General features: G+C 37.1%; 1 protein-coding gene and 1 pseudogene across 3 annotated transcripts in view; one reads left to right on the top strand and one right to left on the bottom strand.

Annotated features, from left to right (window-relative positions):
- Window positions 1-911, bottom strand: part of LOC104857311 — a 6,947-nt pseudogene extending 6,036 nt beyond the window's left edge.
- The window catches only part of Atf6 (activating transcription factor 6), a 204,911-nt gene that overhangs the window by 61,412 nt on the left and 135,245 nt on the right, over window positions 1-8,254 (top strand). The gene's annotated exons all lie outside the window — the stretch shown is intronic.

Genomic DNA, 8,254 nt, shown 5'->3' with positions numbered 1-8,254 from the left:
GGGGGGGGGGAGGTTGTGGGGGTTCAGGGGCGCCCGCGCGGCTACCTTCCCAGTGTTTGAGCGATGGCTGCTGGGTCGGGAGCAGGTGTGGTTCTCCTTCCCGCGGTGGATCGGGCCGGCCTACCTTCCTGGTGCTTGAGCGATGGCTCTCCTCCTTCATTTTCTGCATTAGCACCTTTCATAGTCTGTATAACTTATGCACATTATTGTCTTTCTTTCCCTGTAAGGATTTTTATTCCTTTGTTGTCTAGTGCAGTAGAAGAATGCCTTGCACATAGTAGTCACTCAAGAAGAACTTGTGCAATGAATGAATGAGTGTTTCTCCCTATTAATAGTTATTTATTCATTTATTTTTACATCTTTAGCTAGTTGTATTTCTCTTTTAAATATTACTAATAGTCTTGCTTAAAAAATCTTTTTTTGTTGTTGGAGTTGCTATAAACCACTTGTGCATTAAATATACATCTAGTATTCATACCCAACCTGCTTGACATATTCTGGGTACATTCACTAATTCCCACTTTTTTTTTTTTGATGCTGGGAATCCAACTCTGGACCTTTCGCTTGTGAGACAGGTGTGGTGCCACTGAACTAAATCCCCAGCCCACTTTTGTATTTTTATATACACCATTCCTAAACCAAAAGAACTTCTATCTTTCAGTTGCTTCTTAATTTTATTTATGATCTTAAGAGTTCTCCCACTAACATTCTTATTGTTTTCATTCATCTACTTTTCATCAGTTATGCAATTTGTTATAGATATTTTCTTCCACTTGCTGAAGTCTTGTTGGGCTGTTCATTTTTATGTACACTTCATCCCTGTTGTAAGGTCTCAGATTACATTGTCTAATTTTCAGATTTTTCTCCTTAGAGATAATGCAGTATTCATCATAGGCCACAAATGCTTTCATACATGTTTATTCACTTTTGCCAAAAAAACTGCATGCTTTTTCTTCTTGGTACTTTTGATTCAACCCAGGGCTTTGGACGTGTTAGGTAAATTCTCTGCCACTGAACTCCACCCTTAGCCCTTGTGCGTGCTTTTAGTACCTCATTTTTTATCTGAGGCTGTGTGAGGTACATATTTATCTATTCAGTTAGACACAGTAAATATTTGTAGAGCACTTATTGTTTGCAGGTACCAGGAGTGAGGGATGTAAACATGAATAAAAGTCTACTGAAAGAAGCAGGTATGTAAACAAGTGTAGTATGAGGAACAATCATGAAGATGGCAGAAAGATCTGAGTCACCAGTCACACATCCCAGTTTGTCACCTATAGCTTGTAACCTATAACTTGGCTATAAATTGAGGGTTCCCACATCCCTGTCCACCGTAAGGTTCAATAATTATCTAGAATGGCTCATAAAATTTAGGGAAACACATTACTTACTATTATTGGTTTACTGTAAAGGATACATAGGGCAAGCCAAATGGAAGAGATACTTAGGATAAGGTACAGTGGAAGGCAAGAGGATTCCATGCCCTCTCCAGATAAGCAACTCACCCAGCACCTTCTTGTATTTGCCAGCCTGGAATGCCCCATTATTTGTTTTTTATGGAGACTTCGTTATGTCAGTGTGAGTGATTAAACTATTGGCCTTTGGTGCTTGAACTCAATCTCCCCTTCCCTCTCTGGAGTTTGGGAGATGAGACACAAAATTTGAACTTATTTGAATAATGACATGGTTGGCTCTTCTGGCAGTCTTCATCTTCCCAGAGTCATCTCATTAGCATAAACTCAGGTATGGTTGGAAGGGGCTTATAAATAAAAAACGATGCTCCTCTCACCTTGGAACGCCCAAGGCTCTGTGTCAGGAACCTGGACAACAACAAATATACATTTCTTATTATATTACAGTATCACAGGCATATTTTTTTTTTTAATGGGGTTTTGCTGTATTGCCCAGGCTTGGTTTCAAACTCCTGGACTCAAGTGATCTTCCCACTTCAGCCTCCCAAATAGCTGGGGCTAGAGGTTACTGGCCACTGTACCTGGGCAGACTTTTCTTTAGGGAACTTAGACATAACCAGTAACCCTGATAGTGGCCAGGCCATCAGGCTTTATGCCATGAGACAGACAGGGGCCTTTATGGGGATGAGACATGGGAGGATTCTTGGGCCTTAATCTATGATGTGTTATCCACTGAAGGTAAAGATGTATCTCCTTATCCTCCCTTGCCAACAATGTATAGAATGTGCCTTTCCCTTTACTCTTCTAATTGTATTTCAAGGATCAAATCCACTGTGACAGCAGGGAGTGGGGCCGGACACATTGTGAGGTCTCCCAGGGGAATAGCTGTAAGATCCTTATCTTACACGGGAAGAGACCCCTTGAAACAGAAAGAAGAGATTTCTAAAAAAATTCCATACTCATGACCCAGTGGGAAACTACCAAACTCTAGTGATCCTAAAAGCTGACCCCTTCCTTTGTTAATGATCAGTCTATTTTCTCCATCAGAGCTATGGCCTCTTTAGCTTTTCTTCTCTATGTTCTCTTCCTTCTCCATTAAAGTTTGTGTCTCTAAGTTCAGATGTTTTTATTTCAGTTTTAATATTCATCATTCAGACAGAAGTTCCCATGCCTCTGGTGTCTGTAGCATTGGATTATGCTGCAGGAAGTAAGGAAAGGAGTGGAGGAGGCTTCTTGTTATGGAAATCCTTATGTGTAAACCAAAATTTGGTTGAAAAAAAGTTTTAAATGAATTAATGATCTTCACAGCTGCTGTGGGGATGGATCTTGTTTCCATGGTTGATCCAGCATAAAAGGAAGAGCTGATAATCCAAATTTTATCGAGAAACTGAGTTAAAAAATAGAATCAGATAGACTGTCTAAAATAAGGAATTAAGAATGGGAGAAAGTTTACATATTTGAAAATCCCGAGTATCAACCAGCTGAGATCTGTTTCTTTGGGTGAGGCTTTAGGAACAGAAAGCCAAGAAATAGTGAGATGTTAGGAACTATTCAAACTTAAAAACATATTAAATGCCTTAGAGTGAAGGAAAATAACAAAGAGAAGAGCTGGCAGGAATGAAGAAATGTAGAAGTATCTTAACAAGTTGGAATATCCCCAAACACCAAGAAGGAAATAAGGAATTTGGCTGCAAAAATCATAAAAGTCAAGAACTATTTCTTCTAGACAAGATTTGGCATGAATAGTAAAATATCAAAGCTCAAAGAAGAAAAATGATTTGAAAGACTGAAACTTATCCCTGAATCAAATGTTAAGGATCAAGATATCCCATCATGTGTATTATTCAGAAGCATTTCTTGACTAGTCCTGTCATTTTCAATTTCTTCACTGCAAGATGGGATCTTCTTGGGTCTGGGTGTCTGCCAGGGGAGAAGGAAGTCCCCGGTTGAAGCTTTTTCAATCTTGAAGATATTTATTGAATAATTTCCACATCTATGGTCTTGCGTATCTAGAAACCTTCAATGAGCATTATTATGTTTTAATTGGTACAGATTGTGCATTCTAGCTGAACTTTTCTTAGATACTACAAAATTAAGTTTAGCCAGACAAATAGACATTTTAATCAGAGATTTCCAAAGCATTTTAAATTTAGAAGCTGAAATTCTTTTAGATCACATTACCATGATAATGTTAATTATGTTGTTTTAGATGCTCTAAGTAAAATCAACTTTTGTGTGTTTCTTTGTTTGAGACAGGATTTCACTGTGTAGTTCAGGCTGGCTTTGAACTCACTATGTAGCCCAGGCTGGCCTTGAACTCAGGCAGTCCTGCCTCAGCCTGCGATTACAGGCATGTGACACCACATCTGGTTAAAATTAACTTTTGTGCCTTATTGGTCTGAGACCAAGTGAGAAAGAAATATATAGCACGCACATTATATGAAGTGGGGGCGAACCTATGGCATGTATGCTGCAACCAGCTGTTTGTTATCAGTGAAAGCTCTAAAAGTTTCTCCATCATTGTTACATATATATCTATATATATATATGTTAATTAAATAGTTCCTGAAGGCATTTAATATTGATATGTAAATACACATTACATCTAAAGTAAATTTTGTCAAATGTAATATACAGCAAAACTCACTACATTAGTTTCAAGAGTTTTGGGTTACTGAATTGTCATCACACAAAAAGAGAGAATAAACCAAACAGACCTAAAAGGGTTAACTTTTCAGGCCTTACTGATGTTTTAGAGATGGTAAAGAAGCCATGTAACTATTTTTGGCCCAGGATTCAAGGACCCAGCCTGCTCTGGGTGGTCTATAAAAATAGTAACTCTGTCAGACAGCGGGGAATGAATGACTGAACAGGACAAAAGTGAGTTGATAGGAAGCATCCTCCTCCCTTACTACTTATTGGGGTTAATTCTTTGGCTATCAGTCATATTTTATAGTTGGAAGAGTTGAAATTGAATTCACCTCTTTTTAAAAACTATCATTGCAAACCCTATGTTTTCTACTGTGCTATAAATTATATTTTTCTCTATAGTAGTACCAACGAACCCCTAAAGCTTCTGTTTTTGACAGTGTGGTACATTAAAGGATAGAGAAACTCACTGTAGTTTAACATACACATACCAGAAAATACTGGATTTAAAACAAATTAAAACTCTTTTATTTCATACCCCAACTGAAGCAAAGTAAAGACTTCACAGAGGCCAGAAATGTTAAGATGAAATGAGTCCATAATAGGAAGCCAGTGGAAGTGATGCTTTCTCTGGATGTATTTCTTGATCACTGGGCCTAGTCTGGGAATAGGAAAGAAAGCTTTGGATCCAAAAAGGCTGGGAAGTCACAACTGAGGCCCTCTCTTCCCCTACCCAAATATAGCTGGAGTTTCCAAACAGTGACATTTTTGGTTGGTATAAGAATTAAAGAAAAAAATGGCTTGTCTATTACACAGGGTGGTTGATGGATAAGTACCTAACTTCATTTTGGCTTTTTGTAGAGTGGAAATAAAGATGAATTCTCTCTTTGATTTTTGTTTTTTTTGTACCAGAGATCAATGAATTCTCTCTTCATAATTGTTTACCACAAGCCTCTAACTTAATACTGGTTCAATTCTGTATTTATACTATTAGTACAATGATGGTGAACTTTTTAGATTTCAGTGCTAAAAACAACCTGCCTCAATACATGTGCTTTAGGTTTGCCACCACTGTACTAGTGTGAGTCATCCCCACCAAAAAAAAAAGAAAAAGAAAACAAAAGAAAAAAGCCTGGTTTATATGGCTCTGTGTTGGTAGTACTTCCAGGCAGAAGCAAATAAAAATCCTTCTGAGATTTAAATACCATATTAAAAATATTGCCACAGATAGAGAATGAACATGTGTATATATCCCTTCTTTCCCCTTTCAAAATCATGAAACACAGTAAGAAATGTGCCACCAAGAACAAGAGTTGAGGAAATAATCAGACTCTGAGAAAGTACAGTATTTGAATTATCACATAAAAAATATAAGATATTAAAGAAAAGGAGATTAAAATATGGCAAAAGGACAAAACTATCAGAACTGATCAGGTCTTTTTGAAAAACACTTTGGAAATAACCTAACAAAATAAGAAAAAAAGTGACCAGTTAAAATAACAAAATAGGCACATTTGAAGAACGAAACAATATGAAGAAATTATACAAAACATAACAGAGAGACTGAGGTAGAAAACCTGAATGATGTTGAGACAAGAGGTTATACCACTGTAATTTAGAAATCAAGGTAATATCTTCTGTAAGAAGACATTTGACATCTTTTACCTCCTGATGTGATATATTGAAAAGAATACAATGTCACTTTTGGGAAATTCTGCAAAAAATGCACAACCTAAATTTTATGAAGAAACATCATAAAAGTCCTAAAGCAAGATATTCTATGAAGTAAATAGCTCATAATCTTAAAAAATGTCAGTCACAAAAGTGAGGGAAAGGCTAATATTCTGAGATTGGAAGAGATTAAGGAGACATGCATGATGTTATGGCTTATATCTAGGTCTCCTCCTCCCCCGAGCCTTATGTACTCACAGGCAGGGCTTTTGATAGGTGTTTGGATTGTGGGGCATTAAAGCTGACTTGTTAGGAGGTAGGGGAAGGTGGTGGGGAAGGCAGGTCACTGAGGGATCTCCTTTAAATTGTGAGAGGGATGAGGAAATGACTTAAGACACATGGGAAGGAAATGTAACATGTACAATGGACCAGAAAAATGACCTTAAGACATTTGATGAAATGTGAACTATAAGACAGTTATGGGAAGATCTGTGGCTCGAAGTTAATATCCCATTTTTGTGCACTTTATCACCACTATTTAAAGTGCTAATATTTGGGGAAGGTGGAGAAAGGCATATAAAAACTGCTGGTATTTGTGCAACTCTTGGAAGTCTGAAATTATTTCATAAAGAAAAATTTAAAAAAATTTTTGTTTTGGTATTGGGTATTGAACTCAGGACCTCGCACTTGCAACAGGCACAGTGCCACCGAGCTAAATTCCCAGCCAAAGAAAATTTAATTTTTAAAAAATTAAGTTATGTAAAAAGAGTGAGACAAGGGCCAGGGATTTAGCTCACTAGTTCCACCACCTGCCTCACAAGTAAGCGCAAGGTCCCAAGTTCAATCCCTGGTACCGAGAAAAAAAAAAAAAAAAAAGAGTGAGACAGACAGGATAGAATAAAGCCCAGTAGAGATCAAAATGGAATTCCAAAGGGAAGTAAGACAATGGGAGAAGGCAATATTTGAAGAGTAATAAACTGAGAACTTCCTGGAGTTGATGAAAGACAATCTCAGATTTGATAGACTTGGAGTAAATAAAGAAATACAGAAAAAAACATAAAAATAATTAGGAAATTAAAAGATAATTCACATCTAGACACTTTCTGGTAAGATTGCAGAACACCAGAGGCAAAGAGATCATAGTAATAGCTGAGGCTGGGTGTGGGTGGCCTGTAGTCTCAGCTGCTTGGGAGGATCACTCAAGCTCATAAGCTCAAAACTAGCCTGGGCAGTGTAGTAAGACCTCATCTCAAATAACAACAGCAGCAAGCAGCAACAACAACACAGCTGAAAGAAAAGATACTTTACTTAAAAAATAATTTTTATTAAACTGGTAACTGACTTCTCAAAAGTATCAATGTAAGCTTGAAATCAGCAGAATGACAGCCTTAAAGTTTTTTTCAAATTTATTTTTATTTTTTTCTTTTATTGAGTTTATTGGTACATTTTAGGTATACAGTACAATTACATTCATTATTGAGATCTTGTACCTTTACATGACAGGTCTTGGTTCTCATTTTTTCCCCCTTATCCGTGCCCTCCCTTCATCCCCTCCTCCCTTCCCTATTTACAAACACTTTATTTCCATTTTTTCATTTTTGTCATATGTTTTTCTTTTCCCTTATTACCTTTCCCCTACCCTTCCCATTTTCCCTACACCTTTAGCCCTTTTCTTCCTATTTCACATGGTCAATTATCTCATTAGGATCTTATATACTATTATAGTTTTTCACACTAGAGAAACTATTCAGTATTTACACATGTGTGACTTATTTATTTCACTTAGTATATCCTCAATATGTATCCATTTTCCTATGAATGAATCTAATTTCTCATTCTTTATGGCTGAGTAGTATTCCATTTTATAGAAAAACCACATCTTTTTTATCCAGTTTCCAACTGATGGGCAAATGGGCTGTTTCCAAGTTTTAGCTATTACAAACTGTGCTGCAATAAACAGAGGTGTGCATATATCACTGTGGTATGATTCTTTTAATTCTTTTGGAAAGATACCCAGCAGAGGGATGGCTGGGTCAAATGGAACCTCTAGTCCCAGCTCTTTGAGGTATCTCCATATTGATTTCCATAGTGGTTGCACCAGTCTGCACTCCCACCAACAATGGAGAAGGGTTCCAGACTTTATGAACAAATCCTCAGTAGCATGGGAACTAGCAGAAAGAATCAACAACTGGGATCTCATCTTATTAAAAAGCTTCTGCACTGCAAAAGAAACCATCAACAGAGCTAAGAGACAACCTACAATGTGGGAAAAAATTTTGACAGCCTTAAAGTTTTAAGAAAAAGAACTCAACATAGGAGTCTCTGTTAAATGAAGCTATGGTTAAAGAATTATAGTAGCCTAAGGACATCTGATGACTGCTAGCACTTGAAGTTTAGAAGCCCTCACTGAAAAGATTTCTGAAGGGTTTACATATTTTAGGAAGAAGGGAAATGATCTCAAGAGGTTTAAATCCATACTTTTCTACTGTAAAATTGTACTTTAGCATAATAGTAGCTGGCTG

Source organism: Fukomys damarensis, unplaced genomic scaffold (genome assembly GCF_012274545.1).
Source record: "Fukomys damarensis isolate Sample0158 unplaced genomic scaffold, DMR_v1.0_HiC HiC_scaffold_19, whole genome shotgun sequence".
NCBI classification, from domain to species: domain Eukaryota; kingdom Metazoa; phylum Chordata; class Mammalia; order Rodentia; family Bathyergidae; genus Fukomys; species Fukomys damarensis.
Note: the sequence above shows the minus strand (reverse complement) of the source record. Positions and strands in the feature narration are given on the sequence as shown.